This window comes from Pseudonaja textilis, chromosome 2 (assembly GCF_049901715.1).
Source record: "Pseudonaja textilis isolate UNSWEBS1 chromosome 2, rPseTex1.2, whole genome shotgun sequence".
Lineage (NCBI taxonomy): Eukaryota > Metazoa > Chordata > Lepidosauria > Squamata > Elapidae > Pseudonaja > Pseudonaja textilis.
The window spans coordinates 91,476,132-91,494,353 of record NC_141991.1 but is presented as its reverse complement, the minus strand read 5'-3'; the positions used below and the strand labels follow the sequence as shown (position 1 = coordinate 91,494,353).

At 39.9% G+C, this 18,222-nt stretch overlaps 1 protein-coding gene across 4 annotated transcripts in view; it reads left to right on the top strand.

Annotated features, from left to right (window-relative positions):
* TENM2 (teneurin transmembrane protein 2) overlaps nucleotides 1–18,222 on the top strand; it is an 865,315-nt gene that overhangs the window by 486,015 nt on the left and 361,078 nt on the right. The window lies entirely within an intron of this gene.

The following is an 18,222-nucleotide window of genomic DNA, read 5'->3' as shown; positions in this document are numbered from 1 at the left end:
TCATTTGGTAAAGTGATATCCATCATAAGGAACACAACTACATAGTAAATAAATCAACCTTTTTTGCTGTAGTTTATCAACACAGTAATGGCTCAAACTGCAGACTAGAATAAAATGGAAAAATGAAGTTTCTTTGAATGTGAAACTAAGCTAATTGAATATTTTATTGAAAATAATATTTGGTAGATGTAGAAATTAGTACATAATGTGTAATATTCTCATTTTTCTTTAATTGATCAGTATTCTGTTTGGAACAATGTATTTGTGTGTGTTATCATGAAGAAATACAGGGCTTATAAGTAGTATAATTTATTTTGATAATGACATTTTTGGACCACATATGAATAAAGATTAATGCTCAGATTTGAAGTCCTGTGTTTGCTCTAATACATCAACCCAAAGTTTTGTTGAAGAAAGTACCTCCTAAATAAGAAAAGCAAATACTGAAATCCTACTGGATTTTTATAACACCCCCCCCACACACACACAATATCGTCTATGAAATGTTGGCTTGATCTTAATATTTTCTGACAACCACGGAGAAAATTGATTAAAAACATTAGAATGGGCACAAAGTAGAAATACATATACTGCACCCACCATTGCAGTCTAATAAGGGTTTAGAAGAATATGAATAGCTATAATATGAATAATTGGGAAGGTGAGCACCCACAGTGAGGAGGACAAATAGATCATGGTGACAAATTCAACCACAAATCAAAGCTCTGCCCCTTTATAGAAATGGCTGGGACTTCAATCTGCTGTCGTCCTTTTGGACCTCTTAGCCTCAGATTTACAGATGCTTCTGGACCTGCACTGAAGTCTTTAAGATTTGCTGTTAAATTAGCCACAGCTTTGCTAGTGAATGTTAATCATTCTCTGGAGCTTCAACAGGGCTTTTCTCTCCTCCTGTCTTCAGAATGCAATTGCCTTTCCCTTTTGCCTGTTTCTATTTCCTTCTCCTTTTTTCTCAAAGAAGGGAGGAATGCGTTTTAGTATTCTTGTATTTATGAGTTTTATAAAATCATAAAGCTGAAAGGGAGCATAAAGGTCATGGGTCCCCTGTTCAGGGAAGAATTCTCATTAGAAAATTTTTGACACATGAGCCTCCAGCTTCTGAAGACTTCTGTTGAAAGACCCAAAGATGCTTTTTCAAAAGGTAACTGGACTTCTTCTTCTTCTTCTTCTTTTTTTTTTTTTTGCTTCTTTTGCTGAAAAAGTTTCTTGAATGTGAAGTGAAACATCTTCAAGCAAAAACAAAGGCACCTTTGGGACAAATATGTCCTAGATTATTGACAATCTTCATAGACTGATGAAAAAATTCACCACAATGATGTTGACTACCTTCATGTTGAAAAAATTTGAATACCTAGAAGATTCCTCCTCATACCTAATCTGAACCTGTTTTTCTTATAAATTATAAATAATTAGTATTGTCATTGGTTCAATACTTGTCTGCTGTATGTCAATCTCTCTCTCCCTCCCCCCCTCCACACACACACACACATACACACACCTGCATTCTTCTATCATATTACCCTTTTGTAATTTCTATCTATAAGCTAAACTGACCCAGACCTTTTAATCACTTCTTATAGAATTCATTTTCTGAACTTTCATTTTCTTGATAGCCTTTCTGTGAACATATTTCAGTTTCATTATTGTTTTAGAACTGTGATGCTCAGTACTTCAAAAAGGAACTGATAAGACAATTACTTTCAAAGTTCTGAATTTCTATGCTTCTATTAATATGATATCCTAAGATACCATTTTCTTTCTTAATAACTTTATTACTGTTCTGGTTCCTGTTTATCTTGAGGTTGATAAAACAGCTATATATAATACTATATTACCTTTCTCCTGCTAAATCCCATTTCAGCCCACTTCTAAAACTGTTTAGATCTGTTTTTTAATAACTTCTCTTTGCTCTGAAATACCTGCTATGTATCATCTGCCCATCTGTCATCTTAATTCCTTCATCAAAGTAATTGGTAAAACTATTGATCAGCAAGGGCTCCAGGAATGAGCTATGTAGCACTCTTCCCTCCATTCTAAAGTGAAGCCATTAATGATCACTTTTTGGCTGTAGTCATTTAGCAAAATGTGAAGGGTATTATATAACCCATAGTTTAGTATTTTATGAAAGAACTTATTATGGTGCACTCTGTTGAAAATGTTGATGAAGCAACAGATACACTATGTCTACACTGTCTTTGTTGTCAGCCATTGAGTTGTGTTCAACCTTTGGCCACTTTATGGATCGGCACTGTCCATGACTCTGTCTCATTCTGCCTCCTTCAGATCCACCATGGACACCTGGTGTTAGCTTGAATAATGTCTAACTAACAGGTTCTAAGGCAGCCACCTCTCCTTTTTCTTCTGATCACTCCAGCATGATTGACTTTTTGAGTGAATATGATATGACCAAAGTGTGATAGCCTTTGTTTGGCAATTCTGGCTTCAGGTGATATTTTTGGTGAGGTTCAGCCTAGGATTTCTTTGTGATTTTTAGAGCCAATGGGATATGTAGTAGTCATCTCCAGTATCACAGTTAAAATCCTCTCAGAGTTCTTAAAAATTATCAGGAAGGATTCTGCAATCATCTATGAGTGTTCTTTCCCTAACTTGTAATTGCAATAATCTGGGCATGGAGACATTTAAATTAGCTTCTCTTTTCCTTCCCTTAAATCTGCTATTCCATTGTTTCCCCAATACCATAATGATAAATGGCCAGGTTCCATTTCGTTTCTGTGAGGGAAGACAGAAAATAAAGAGTTTTGATTTTTTTCCATTTTCCATTATTGATTCAGTTCTTACTTTTCATAGTGGATCCAACCTGGGATCAAGTCCAAGATAGCAGAACTCTTTGATCTTCTTTTTGTATTGGAGGGCAGTTTGCATGTGAGACAAAATTATCAGTAAATGTAAACAGGGAATCAATTCATTTTATAATTGATATGCTTTATTTTATAGACAATTTATTTTAATGAATAAATTATTCAATTTATTATCTTTCCATACCTTTTTTTACCTTGGTCTACTCTTTTTGAGAAGAGTAGCATTCTGAAGGTATGCACACATGTCCTCATAAATACCCACATGTACATTTACTAAGCAAAGGTCTGGAGATGACTCTCCAGGAGTTTTTTCAGATGGAGTTGTTGTTGACAAGATTGTGAAGCTGGATACTGTACAACATAGTTATGTGATGTGTGTGTGTATACACACACACAAACACATGCATGCTGTCTGGGGTTGTCTTGAATGCAGAATAATATTTGGCATAAATACTGTAACTTGAAAAGGGGACATATTCTTTGTGCCTCAATGGTTGCCACATATTTTCTTCAAGGACATCACTTATAGAAGATGGCCTTGAAGAAAATATGTGGCAATCATCAAAATAGCCAACAGGAAAGTGTGAAAAATGTTTTTCTTCCTATCTTTCTCAAATTTGGGATAAGGAATTTTTTTCCTAGTCCAGTGCCTTCTACTCAAGTAAATACTGAAGTCTACAGATAAGGTCAAACAAATAAGATTTAAATATAAATTTAAAATAATAGTAGAACAAATTAACAAAGAAGTGCTGGATAAAATGGGTCAGTCTTTATAGATTTTTAAATGCTGACCAACTGGAGGCCAAAGGATGAAGGGCACTATATAGACTGTCATCCACTCAGGAAAAGGGCATGTCTCCTGTGCAAGATAAATGATTTCATGGAAGGTCATTATCAGAACAGTTTATCCTGCTGATTGCAATGGTTGAATAGGGAGACATAGTCTGTCATGTAGTCAGGATATAACTTTTGAAGCATTCAGCAGTTTAACACTAAAATTTTAAATTGTGCTGGTAAGCAGTTGATGGCCAAAACTTTTGATGCAGATATTAAATGATCTCAGTATCTTTCTAGCAGGTTGTTGGATAGAGGTTAAGCAGCATAGGGGTAAGGCCCAGGATCAGAGACAACACAGCAAACTACAATTGAGTTCAATTGAGTTTAATTACTTACACCAGGGGTGTCATAAGTTCCCTGTGTCCTGTTTTTGGTCTGGATGGCCTCCTGTGGTACTTTGCCAACCAAAACAGGGCACGAGTAGACCTGTGCCCTGTTTTGGCTGGCATAGTGCTGCAAGAAGCCATCCAAGCCAAAAATGGGGCATTGAGGGATAACATGTAGCCCCCCCTACTCATTTTGGCTGACAAAGTGCTGCAGGAGGCTGTCCATCCTGTCTCTTTCCCCCAGATGTCCCCCAGATATCTCACTACAATGCTGATCTGGCCCGCGGAGAAATTCAGTTTGACACCAAAAAGAAATCCAGTTTTGCTTACACCAAATTGACAGAATCTTATTAAGTCAATTCTATAATTTTCCTACCAACTAGATATCCCAAAGTATTCTAGGGTGAGGCTCCTTCCTCTGTCCTCCATCCACCTTGGACTGCACAGTTTTTTAATCTGGGTTTTTTCTCCAGAAAAGCTCTGTGTTGCCAAAACTCTATGCCACTGCTTCTCTAGATGCACATTCCATTGCAATAGGGGGACAGGACTGAATTCTGTTTGACTCTGTGTAGCCTAGATTTCAAGGAAAGACTTTTTTCAAAGACTTTTCAAAAAACTTGACCCAATTTCTAATTATGTCAAAGGGATATCATGCTCAGTGGTTGTAGAACTAGGAATAACACCAAGTGTCATGCTTTCTGTGAAAATAACACATAGGAATGTTACCGTTTATAGAAGCTTGCTCTAGAAATTGTTGCTTTTTCTGCTGTCAGGCTAAATTCAATACTTAATCATGACTTAAGAAAGGACCTTTTTAAACAGGCTAGTACCACATGGAATAATTGAGGATTAGGTCATCAAGTACATGTGTGAACAAAAAAAGAAATCCCATGTCTAAAATTCCATAGTATAACAGGTATCTGGGATCATTGAAAAGCAGGTAGTTCTTTGTAAAATATTTGAAGTGTAGAGCATCAGTGCATTCTTCCATCATCTTTTTTCACTCAGAGTTCATGACCCTATATACCTGTTATACTATGCTCAATTCTGTTTCTAGATATATATTTTTTTAGATATAGGATTCCTTTTTTCTTTTTCTCCAAATATGCACTGAAGCCAATAGGAAAGATCCGGATCTAACTTCTGATCTAAATCTCACCCCATTTTTTTTTCTTTTGAGTATATCCTATAATAAGCTAAAAAATTAACAATTGTTCTGCATCATCCAGAATTCAGGTCTCACAGTGGTGAATCAGGTAACTATGAAAAGACCTAGTGCAAGATATGAATATAATAATGCCCTCTGGCCTGAATTTTCTAGTGGTGAAAGACATGCTATATCATTGTCATGACTAGTAGCCATTAATATGTATCGCTATGAATCTGTGTATCTATCAGAAAGAGGACAAGGAAGATTTTAGAAAAGTACAGTTCTAGAGATACAAAATTAAAAATGAATTGCAGAATGAAAAATTGTTTCCTCCCATGACAAATTGAATATCTTTTTGTACTACATTATATAGGGATTTGTCATCTATAGGAAAATGGAATAGGAGAAGGTAAAAGAGAACATAACATTATTTCAGTCACTTATCTTCCTGGGCAGGCTGTGCTTCACAAAAAGAATCTTATTTGAAGTCACAAGGTCCTGTTGGGCATTTATCATTTCATTCAACTTTTTTAATGTTGAAAATGGGAGGTGCTTAATTGTTCTTCCAATGTTTGGATTTCATGTTGAATTATACAAAAATGTAAGAAAGCCAAGAAATATCAAATTTTCCACATGGATTTTTTAAGTATGAGCTCTGGAATTGAGAACAGTCCTCATAAAATATATAAATGTTGCTGTTATATCATATTATATTAATATTATTGAATATGGAACCAGAGTTGCAATTTCAAATAGTCCTTGACACGGTTTTTATATTTAAATTCAGAATGACTTGCCACAGATATGCCTGCTCTGGTAACTATCTTATTAGACAAATACATCTCTCAAAATAAGAATCCTTCTGAAAACTGTTTGAATACTATAATTATTTCAGCAGACATATGCTAGATTTCTAATAGATGCTTGTTATTGAATATATATCTTGCCAATGGCATCTCATCTATTTTCATTCAATGTGATAGCACTCAGCTTTCTGGGAATACATAAGGGCAAACAGATTGTCTGAGCTTCTGGGATCTTGAAATCATGATTATCAAATTGATTGAGGTGACCAAGTATGCCAGGATCAAATATTTTCTTTTGTAAAACCCTCACGAGCATTATTCTAACTTCCCCTGCCTCAACCCCATCTGTTTCATACAGTGACACAAAGTTCATTATATCAGAAATCTTTGACACAGAGGTGGTATTCAGCAGGTTCTGACCAGTTCTGGAGAACAGATAGCAGAAATTTTGAATAGTTCAGAGAACTGGCAAATACTACCTCTGACTGGCCCCACCCCCATCTATTCTCTGCTTCCTGAGACCAAGCTGATCGACTGTGTCTTCCTTTGTTGCCCTGCACAGGAGAATGGAGCTGGAAAGCAGCTTAGTGGGGTGGGGATAGAATGGGATTTTGCAGTAACCTTCAGAGTTGCAGAGTGGGAGGGAATGGAGATTTTACAATATTCTTCCCCTGCCACACCCACCAAGCCATGCCCACCAAGCCATGCCACACCCACCAAGCCACGCCCACGGAACCAGTAGTAAAAAAATTTGAATCCCATCACTGCTTTGACAACTTATTTTCTTTTTATTTTAAGAATTTATTTCCAGCACTTAGAAACACCGTCAATGTATTTTTTTTAAAAAAGAAAGCATCTATATTAACTGTTTGTCAGACTTATAAACATATAAAATGGTTTACTCAGGTTACTTTTTGTAAATATGATATGGCTTATAAAAATGTAATGAACTTTATATATGTCTTCATTCACTGAAAATTATGGTAGTCTGGCTATTTGTCTGGCTACTGAGAATAAAATTACAGAAAGTTCAAGTTAGAAATTAATAAATAAATACAAACAAATGCCACATACAAATTTGTTCCTAAGTATTATATAATTCGAACCCAAGCAGACATCATGCAGAGGCTCAGGGGCATACAGGTTTGAACATTAAGTGAAGACATAGGGTACATCCATATGTAAACTACATTCTGAACTTTATGAGCAATGGTATGCTCAAAATTGCTCTGCAGCACATGGCCACATGAAATTTCATATCTGTGACTATCTTGGGTTTTGCTATATGCCAAAAAAAATGCTTTCAAAAGTTTATATTTGTTACTATCAATAGCACACATGAGTGAAAAAGCAATATGTAAGACATGGCAAAGTCCTAGATAAAGTTGGATTAAACAAGAAAATTAGAATAAATAACAAATCTCCCCTCTAATATTTTCTTTTACTTACATTATTTTTTCCAAGACTTGCGTTCTTTCTCTTCTGAAACTTTATGAGTGGAAAAATTCTTAGAAAACATAGTCCACAATATTCCAATATTTCAGAAATGTCCTATTGTAAATGAGCAAATTATAACATGCTTTTTTATGTATTGCTTCTGTTTTATTTTGAAAGAATATCAGTGGGGGGTTTTTGAAAATCATAGCTCAACTCCCAGTTCTGTAAAAAGAATCACAAAAGTAAATGCAATTGTCATATGCTGTTAAAATTAATCAATTATTATGTTTTATTTCTTAAAATGGTTGGAAGTGAATATAGTGCTATGAAAGCACTATTGGATTGACAATGATTTTTGCTGTATAAAATTGATTCACACATCAGGGTTTCTCCTGGGATTCTGGTTTAGCAGTTATCTTTCAATTTTATTTGTACTTACCACACAAATAACAGCATTTGTATTTTAGGTAGGTTTATGTCAGTTCACTTAAATTTTGTGCTTGGTGAAAGTTTTGAATATAACAGAGCAATTTTAGGAAAATAATTAAGTGTAAAGATGAATAATCAACACACAAACACTGTATATCCAAAAATAATTTTTAAAAATCTAGCTACAGTATGTGCTTAATACATAACATAAATGCTACAGAGTTATATATACAATGGCTGCAAGTTTCTGAAGTGTTTTGTACTCTATGAAATTGATTGTAGACTCACATTCTTTGAAAGAAACTTAAGTGCACATAATTGTTTATGACCTTTTCATTTATGCAGTTTTCAAACTAAATTTGGAACAGATTAAGCAATAGTGCAATGGAATAGTGACCGTTGAAAATGCTTTTGAGCTACAGCACTAATGAAAACATACATCAGTTTAGTGGTGGGATTCAAATTATTTTTACTACTGATTCTATGGGCGTAGCTTGGTGGGTGTGGCAGGGGAGGGATACTGTAAAATCTCCAGTCAGAAGTGGTATTTGCCAGTTCTCCGAACTATTCAAAATTTCCGCTACCGGTCCTCCATAACTGGTCAGAACTTGCTGAATACCACCTCTGCATCAGCTGCCTTTTTTAAAAGATAGGATTGTAAAGTTTTGATTCAGTATTCTGTTTATTGTATAAGCTTAAGAATAAAAAAGAGCCAAACTGTTTCTCTCAATTTGCTTGATTATCCTGTTTGAATACTTTTTCAGAAAGTTCTGAAACATATAGAGGAGAGAGGAAAATATATGAAAATATACTGTATATATTTTCATTCTTTTCAGGAATTCCCAGCCTCTGTTGTTATATTTAATGTATGGTATTAATTAGACTGATAAGTCTAAGCAATATTGTAAAATGGTTTTGCTTCTGAGATAATGGCCAGTCCAAAGTTACTTAATATATTTACATTGTATTTGAATATGTATCTCTGTAATCATAAGTAACCTCTTTAGTCCTTAGTTGCTTCAAATGCTTATCCTAATTTAGAGCAGTGTATCGTTGAATTTAGTGCATTTTTTAAAAGAATAAATTGATTCCCTTTATTATTAATTTTTAGTCTGGTCTTTAGAAGTTGAAAAGCATTACCATGAAATATATTCCACCACCCCTGAAAAAGAGACATCCAATATATTTAATTCCTTGAAATAATCCCCAAGTCTTCATCAGATACTCTTTGCTTATATATTTTTCTTAGAGTTCAAAGCCCTTTAGACCTCTGTGAGTGATCTGAAGGGATTTAGTCTTGTTATTGCCTTAAGCATCTTTATTTTAACACTGAAATGGGATATTATCCTCCTCGATTTTGATTTCCATAATTTGATACTTTCGTTCATTTATCACAGCACGGAGGAAACCCTGTAGTACATGTATTAGCATACCAAAGCATGTGAGAAATGTGTTCAGGATTATGGGAGAAGCTACTTTACTGTGATAAAATAAATCTCTTCAAAGATACTGTTGAATGAATTCTTTGCTTTAGTATAACAGAACATAGCACATCCTGAGGCAACCTAAAGTTTTGGTTGTGTCCCTCTTAAAGCTCTTCTGAAAAGCAGTGAAAATGGTATTATTTAAACTAACATGTGTGCCCACATCATATAATTCTATTTTAGGATGACAAATATTATGGAAACCATAGTAAAGAAATAAGAGGCAGTAAGTGAAGACATGGGGAGAAAAGGAAAGCAAAGAAAGGGACATATAGCTGAGATTATTTTCTAGCCATACCATCTTTTATATCTCTCCATATTTTTCTCCCTTGTAAACTATCTCTGTTTCCACAAACTTCATACAGAGACTTTGCTTCATACTCTCTCTCCTTTGAGTATCTAATTGAGTCCATCTGATTATGACTTTCTAAGTCTTGCCCTTTCAATCAACTCATTCATTCTTCCATATATTTGTTTTTTGCGTGATCTTCATTGTGTTTTCCTTTTATACACTGTATTATTTCAAAGCAGTTTTCAGTGTAGTAGTATTTATGTGTTATGATTAAAAATTAGAAACATAGATTAAAAACATAGAAAGCCTAATGTATTGAGAACAAAAGAAGAAAAATAAAAATTCTATAAAATGAATTGCAATTTGGGATGTCATTATGAATATAAAATTGATCCCAAATTAAGTATAACATAAAAGAACCACTGCAACTTACATCAAGATTTAGTTATATAATAATCATTTCACTTCACATACTTGTTCAAACTGGTCACTTTTATATTCAAGTCACATTTATTTAGCAATCATTTCTTCATGACACTATTTTTTTTTTCTGTTTGTCATACTATAGACTGTTGTTAAATACCCCATTTCCACTCTATTCACATTTTATTTTATTTTTCTGCTATGGCCAACTCTAATATTCATATATACATTTTTCTTCTATTCAGCAGGTTCTGACCAATTTTGGAGAACCGATAGTGGAAATTTTGAGTAGTTTCAGAGAACCAGCAAATACCACCTCTGACTAGAGATTTTACAGTATCTGTTAAGTTTGAGCAATGAGAGGCTGAACCAGAGCATGAGTGCAACAGTACTTTATTTTACAAATAAAGGGCTGACCGTGCTTGCCAAGCCTGGAACTGGCTCGCAGCAATCAGCAGCCAGTTGGACCCCGCAGCCTGCTTTTATAGCTGGCTGCTGGGGAGAACCGACCAATGGGAATGGGGGAATAACGCCCACACAAAGTGAGTGGACCTGAGTGAGAACTCCTTGAGTCCTCAGGACATAACACCCTTCCCCCAGATGCGAACACGCATAGTCCTTGAGGTAGATGGGGGTTTGTGTTGGCGCCCGGCGGTGCAACTCGGGAACATTGTCTGACTGTTCGGTATCAGTCTGTGACGGTTGAGCTGGCATAGTGTCGCCAACACTCTCTCTGGACTGGGCATCCTCGGAAACCACCGGGTTGGTTTCTGGAGTCAAACTCTCGTGGGTTGGATCCGGTTGGTCAACTCTCTGGGCGCTGTTGTCCGAGTTTGGGCTGACCGGAACGACCGCTGGCGCAGACTGGTCACTGGGTGCGGTGTGGCTGGGTGGCGGATGGGACGGTTCCCCTTCGACTGGAGACTCTGGATTCTTGTTTGCGAGGTTGCTGAGGCGCCTTCTGAGTTGGTCTATGTGTCTCCTCCAGACGCGACCATCCTCCAGCCTGACTCTATATGATCTCAGCCCGGTGACGGCGATGACCTCGCCCGAATCCAAAGTGGGTCCCCAGCGAAATTCCTTGCGAATATCGGCTCCTGTAACATAAAATGTCTAACCCCAAGTGGAAGCGAGGGAGAGTCAGGGCAGTATTGTGGGTGCAGTCTATCTAATACAGTCCTCAGGCGCCGGCCCATCAGAAGTTCCGCTGGGGACTTATTGGTGACTGCACAGGGGTTGAGTGCTGGCTCATCAGGAACCGTGAGAGTTTGTGGTGCCAGTCATCTCTGCCAAACCTAGCGAGGGCCTCTTTGGTGGTCCTGACGGCCCTTTCAGCCAACCCATTACTCGCAGGGTGAAATGGGGCTGTGAAAATGTGGCGAATGCCTAGGTTGGCTGCAAACGGCTGAATTCTACTGATGCGAACTGTGGGCCATTATCGGAGACCAAGGAGTCGGGTAGTCCATGGGTAACGAACAGGCGCGTTAACACGTTGGTGATTGCTAGTGTGGTGGTCGTGGATAGCTGCGCCACGCCTATCCACTTGGAATAAGCGTCCCACGACCACTAGGAACATCTTTCCATGCACGGGCCGGCCAGATCGATATGGATTCTAGACCAGGGCGCTGGCGCTCTCCCATCTGGTAGGGGTGGCGATGGGGGAGCAGGACGGGATTCCTGGCAAATGCTGCAGGAACTTACCCAATTGACAATGTCCTCATCTAGACCCGGCCACCACACGTAGCTGCGTGCCAACGCCTTCATTCTCACAATGCCGGGGTGTCCCTCGTGCAACGCTTCCAGGACTCGGTGCAGCGAGGTCGGGATGACCACTCGAGTGCCCCACAGTAGACAACCCTGCAAACTGGACAGCTCCTGCATGCGAGTCTTAAAGGGTGCGAATTTGTTATCAACATTGCCTCCCGGCCACCCCCTCCTCACCCAGTCGAGCACCTGGGCGAGCGTATGGTCTGCCGTGGTTTTGGCAGCGATGTCAAGGGCGGTGATGGGCAGGTCCAACTGGGTGATTTCAAAAATGGCATTGACAGGAGCTGGGTCTTCAGCCGGAGCGGGTAAGGGGCAGCGACTGAGCGAGTCAGCGTGGGATAGAGTTTTGCCCGGGCGGTGGATAAGTTTGTATGAGTAGGCCGCTAGGAAAAGTGTCCACCTTGTCATCCGAGGGGAGAGGACTTGAGGTGTCTGTTTGTCGCCGGCCAGTAGGCCCAGGAGGGGCTTATGGTTGGTGACCAGTTCAAGAAGTGGCCAAAAGGAATTCGTGAAACTTTTTCACGGCTGCAACAGCTGCTAGGGCTTCCTTGTCTATTTGGCTGTAATTTCGCTCCGTGGCCGAGAGCGTCCTGGAGAAAAAGGCGATGGGGCCTCGGCGCCATTGGCGAGTCGGTGACTAAGGACCGCCCCAATTCAAAAAGGGGATGCGTCTGCTGCCAGTACTAAAGGAAGGTTGGGGTCGAATTGGATGAGCACTGCCTCTGACGTAAGTAGTGATTTGACGGCGTTAAACGCCTGGTCTTCTTTGTGCCCCCAGTGCCACGGTGACTTTTTGTCTAGTAATCTGTGTAGGGTTCGGCTACTGAGGCTTTATGGGGCAAAAAGGATGCATAAAAGTTTAGGAGTCCCAAGAAAGCTTGTAGCTCCGTTTTGGAGGTCGGTGTGGGAGCTTCGTGGATCGCCCTGACCTTGGACTCCAGGGGGTGAATGCCAGAGGCGTCAATTTTATAACCCAGAAAGTCCACCTGTCTAGTGGCAATGGCACATTTTTCTTTTTTAACTTGAGGCCATGCTGTCTGAACCTCTCTAACACTGCTCGCACTCTCTGGAAGAGTTGGGGTCTGTCCCTGGCCGAGACCAAGATGTCGTCGAAGTAGGGTACTACACCAGGGAGGCCCTGTAAAATCCGCTCCCATGAGGGATTGAAAAATACCCGGGCAACACTTACACCAAATTGGAGACGCTTGCATCGGAAGGCACCCCTGTGAGTGACGATGGTCTGAAGTTCCGCTGTTTGGTTATCAACAGGGAACTGTTGATATGCTTGAGACATGTCCAATTTAGCAAAAATACTGCCCGGTTCGAATGTGTGCAATAAGTGCTGAATGACGGGCACGGGGTAGGCGCTAACTTGTAAATATTTATTGATTGTTGTCTTGTAGTCCGAGCAAATTCTCAGGCTACCATCTTTTTGAGGGTGTGACAATGGGCGTCTCCCACTTGGCGAAATCTGTTGGCTCAATGACCCCTTGTTTTAGTAGTTTATCCAATTCAGCGTCTAGTTTTGGTCGAATAGCAAATGGAACTCTACGTGGTTTTAATCTGATTGGGACTGCCTGGGGGTCAACGTGTGACGAGATGGGGTTCCATTATAACACCCAGCTCCTCGCTGAACACATCTGCGTAGTCAGCGAATAAGGAGTCAGTGTCTGAGGTTGAGACAGCATGGACTCCTGTTAACCCTAGGCCGAGGTGGGGAAACCAATCGAGCCCCAATAAGGTGGGTAGATTGCCGTTAACTACCACTAGAGGTAGGTGGCCTTTAAAAGCTCTAAAACTGACAAAGAACTTGCCTCTGCCGATCACGGGAATGGCCTTCCCTGGTAGTCCTTCAGACCGAACTGGCATCTCTGAAGCCGGGTAGTAGATAGGCTGGGGTGGAGTCTCTTGAGGGTGTTCCACGAGATTATTGAGAGCACTGACCCTGTGTCAACCTCCATGTGGCACGGTTTACCTTCTAGGGAAACGGAGAGAGAAATTTTACTAACAGAGTGGCAAGTACGCCTGGCAAGGCGGTGCGTGCGACAGTTTAATACTTGCCTCGGTGGTCCCGAGTGCGAGGACGGGGGTCTTTGTGCAGCGCTTTGGGGGGCTTGGCAGACTCTCGCAATGTGCCCCCTCTTATGGCAGTTGTTGCAAACGGCTCCTTTAAACTTGCAGGTGGCCCTTTGATGTGATCCCCCACAGGCTAGGCACAGGGTGATGTGCTTGGGTGGACCGGTGTATTCTTGTTTGGCCCCTACCTGCGACCGTCTGTCATTGGTGAGGCGATGGACATCGTTCTCATCGTTGTGGCCTTCCTCCACTTCCACTTCTTTGGAATGGACTGGGAACGCTGCTAGCTTGGCGCTTGGGCCCTGAATTTCGGTGGCTGAGTTCATTGCTAGCTCGGCTGCTAGGGCCTCCTCTACCGCTTGCGCGAGGTTGAGGTCTTTTTTAGCTAGCAGTCGCCTCTGTAGGTTGAGATCCTTGACCCCACAAACCAATTGATCGAGGAGCATGTCCTCCAGGTATGTTCCAAACCCGCAGTGCAGGGCTGCTGTCCTGAGGGCGGCCATATATTGGTTGATGGTCTCCTTACTTGATTGCTTCCTCATTCGGAACGTGAACCTCCTGGCGATTTGTGAAGGCCTGGGAGCGTAGTGGTTTGTGAGGATCTCAAGCAACTCGGACCACGGAACGTTTTTTAATTCTCTCGGCGCCACGAGTGCTGCAGCGGTATCGTAAACGGTGGCTCCGCAGTAGATTAGGAAATAGGATTTTTCCGATGCTCTCCCGCATCCGACAGGCCGACCGCATCGATGTAATGATTGAAACGGTTCTTATACGATTCCCACTTCTCTTCGTCTGGTTTAAACGCCGGGAATACTGGATTGGAACTCATGGTGCTGGAACGGCTGGGCTACCTGCGGGAGAAATCTCTCTGGGACTACGAACGCTCGTGAGTTACTAGTGATATCAGCTCTGGAGAGGTTTTTGCTACCCTCTCTTTCTCTCTCTCTGGGTTACCACGTTGGCTGCTAGCCGTTGGAGGTGTCTTGATTCGCGCCAAAAAAGTGGGCGTTAGTGACTCTCTACAGCGCTGTGCTGTGATTCCTACTGGCTCGAAATTCAAATGACACCCGTTTGAATTTCGCGCCAAATGCAGAGCGGCTGCGGCTCGCAGCGCTTCACTTTCCCGTAGCGAGGCTAACAAGCGGCTACAGACGCTTCTAACTATTTGACTCAGACCGCTTTCTCTGGCTGCGGATCTGCGTTTGCTCTTTTTGATCGCTCGTTTCGCTAGCTGACCGCTCTCTCTGGCTGCGGATCAGCGTTTCCCTTGTCGCCAGCCGATCGCTCTCTCTGGGCTGTAGATCGGTGGCTAGTGACTCAGCGGTTGCAAGGTGCTTCTGGTAGCCATCCCATCCTCGTCGCCAGTGTTAAGTTTGAGCAATGAGAGGCTGAACCAGAGCATGAGTGCAACAGTACTTTATTTTACAAATAAAGGGCTGACCGTGCTTGCCAAGCCTGGAACTGGCTCGCAGCAATCAGCAGCCAGTTGGACCCCGCAGCCTGCTTTTATAGCTGGCTGCTGGGGAGAACCGACCAATGGGAATGGGGGAATAACGCCCACACAAAGTGAGTGGACCTGAGTGAGAACTCCTTGAGTCCTCAGGACATAACAGTATCCCTCCCCTGCCACACCCACCAAGCCATGCCCACAGAATGCCCACCACTGTAACAGATCACATTCTGCACATCCTGCTCCTCATCTTTTAATTCTAATTTTGTTCTTGATTCTAATTCTATTTTTATTGTTTTTAGAAATATTTACTTTTTGTCAAGCGCCAGTTCAAATGATTATAAAGATTTATTGCAGATTTACATTTAATAATCTGAACTACTAATCTGAACTACTAATGATCAAGGGAAATTAGCAGGAGTTAAGAATAGAAAGGAATTCAAGATGGAGTGGACTTAGATCTGTAGTGGGCACACAGGGACTCATGAATGATGCTGCATTTAACCCCTCCCTTGGTCTCAGCCTGGTAATCTCCTACAAAGTTTTATTACTTTTAATGTTGTAAACTGCCCAGAGTCACTTGAAGTGGTAAGGGTGGCAAATAAAATAATAAAATTAAATTAAAAATAAAATATTTTTCTCATCCTTCTTTTTTCATTTTATTATTCCATTTAGCATTCTTTTCCATATTTTCTTCTAGTATCATTCCATCCTCTTCTAAACCAATCTGTAAGATAAATATTTTCAACCTTTGCCTTCATGCCCATTCTTTTCTTATCCACTTTTGACACTAAGAAAGCAATGGTCTGTCCCATAGTCAGACCCCTTTGTCATTGTTATTCCTTTAGTAATTCAGTTTTTAATTACATACAAATCATGTTATTAAATTAATAATAGTTTATTTATCCTGGTTATGATTAATTGATTGATTGATATATGGATTTACTTAATCCCTGAATTCAAGAGAGAGTTAATTTTAAACAAATATCAATCACTTGTTTTTTACAGTTTCTCATTTTGTTTCCACTATCCATTCATGTCACCTAACAAAATATTTTTGTTGTTGTTTTTCCTGCATCACCATGATGGTGCAGTGATTAGAATGAAGTATGGCAAGCTAACTCCACTCACTGCCAGGAGTTCGAACCTGATGGTGGTCAAGGTTGACTCAGCCTTCCATCCTTCCAAAGTTGGTAAAATGAGGACCCAGATTGTTGGGGGAAATATGCTGACTCTGTAATCCACTTAGAGAGGGCTGGAAAGCACTGTGAAACCATATATAAGTCTAAGTGCTATTGCTATCACACTTCTTTGCTTTCCCCCAAACTCATCTCTGGCTTTTCCACTATAACCATTCATTAAAATGTAACATGTAATCCTATTTTAGGATTCCTACTTTAATTAGCATTTAGTTTAGTTTACTTTATTATCATTGCACCTCGTACAACGAAATCAAACACCATCTTCAGTGCACATCATGACCATGACCATGAAAATAAACACAAACACACATCCTTCACCCTCCACACATTGAACTGAAAACCCCCGACACTGCACCAACACTGTACTATACAGCAGAATTCAAAAGAGCTACCACCTGGGATAGAAGCTGTTTTTCAGCCTATTTGTCCTTGTTTTTATTATTCTGTACCATCTGCCAGATGGTAATAATTCAAAAGAAAGGTGCCCAGTATTGATTCACCTGCTAGACCTCATTTCACTCTCCATTCGTCCCACACTGGGGCAAAAGTACCTTTTCCCTGCAACCAAATGATAAGGCAGAATGTCAGTCTACCATTTTAGGAGGGCTTGAAATCTAGAAAGGAGTTTCTTAAGCCAGCTTTGTTTACAGACAATTTCCTGTGAGAGACCTAAGGCAGTGTGAAAAAGTGTTTAGTTTTGCAGATAGACAACATAACTATCTTTTTTCTTTTTCTTCCATTTCCTTCCATTTAATTTATTTATTCATGCTCTTTACCATTTATTCTTCTGTTCTGCTCTTATGTTTGCCATAGTCATAACAAATACTGATCTTACTCAATACTAATGCCTTTAGTTTAGGCTTTTACTTCATGCTTATGAGTAAGATAGAAATTGTATACAGTATATTAGCTTACCTGTCTTATTCATACATTACCCATTTGAACGGAAATCAGGAAAGAAATAATGTAAATATCCCAGAAATTTCAATTTTACATAATCAAAGAAGTTTGGGCTACAGTTTCACCTTCTTATGTGCTTAGCAGATAAGTAACTTCACATGCTTAGCAAATTTGTAGGAAGGCCCAGTGACACTCAAATATTTGGAAAGCTACTACAAAATAATTTACAGTTCAGTCCGAAGGCAAACATTCTGTTTGCTTCTAAACTTTTTTCTGGAACAGACATTTTTCACAAGTGTCAGTGAGTCTGATAAGGGTGAAATGGAAATCTTATAGTTTATTTAAAAAATATTCAGTGTGAATGAGGACAACATAATTACAAATACAAAAGAGATCTCAAAGCAAACTTACTTGAATAAAGAACTGCAATATTTGTTCTTTTGAACACATACTTTTTATCATATGCCTGTTTGTGATTCTGAAGCAAAGGAACAAGTTGCTTGATATAAAACAGCAGAGAAGATAATTGCTTGCTCTGCGTCAGTAATGTCACCTGGGAAAAAAGGAATAGTTTGCTGGTTTTCTTAGTTAATTACTTTTTAAGAGTGGAATGGGGTGCCTAGGCACCTTAATGGAACCAGAAATGGCTCCAAAATTGGGAGACCTAGACTTACCTTAAAAATGATCAGCCAGGGGCTATTTGAATGAGGCTTTCACTAATTCTCAAGTGAACAGAATAACAGAACAACACAATATATAATCACAAGGTTGGAAGGGACCTTGGAGGTCTTCTAGTCTAACTCCTT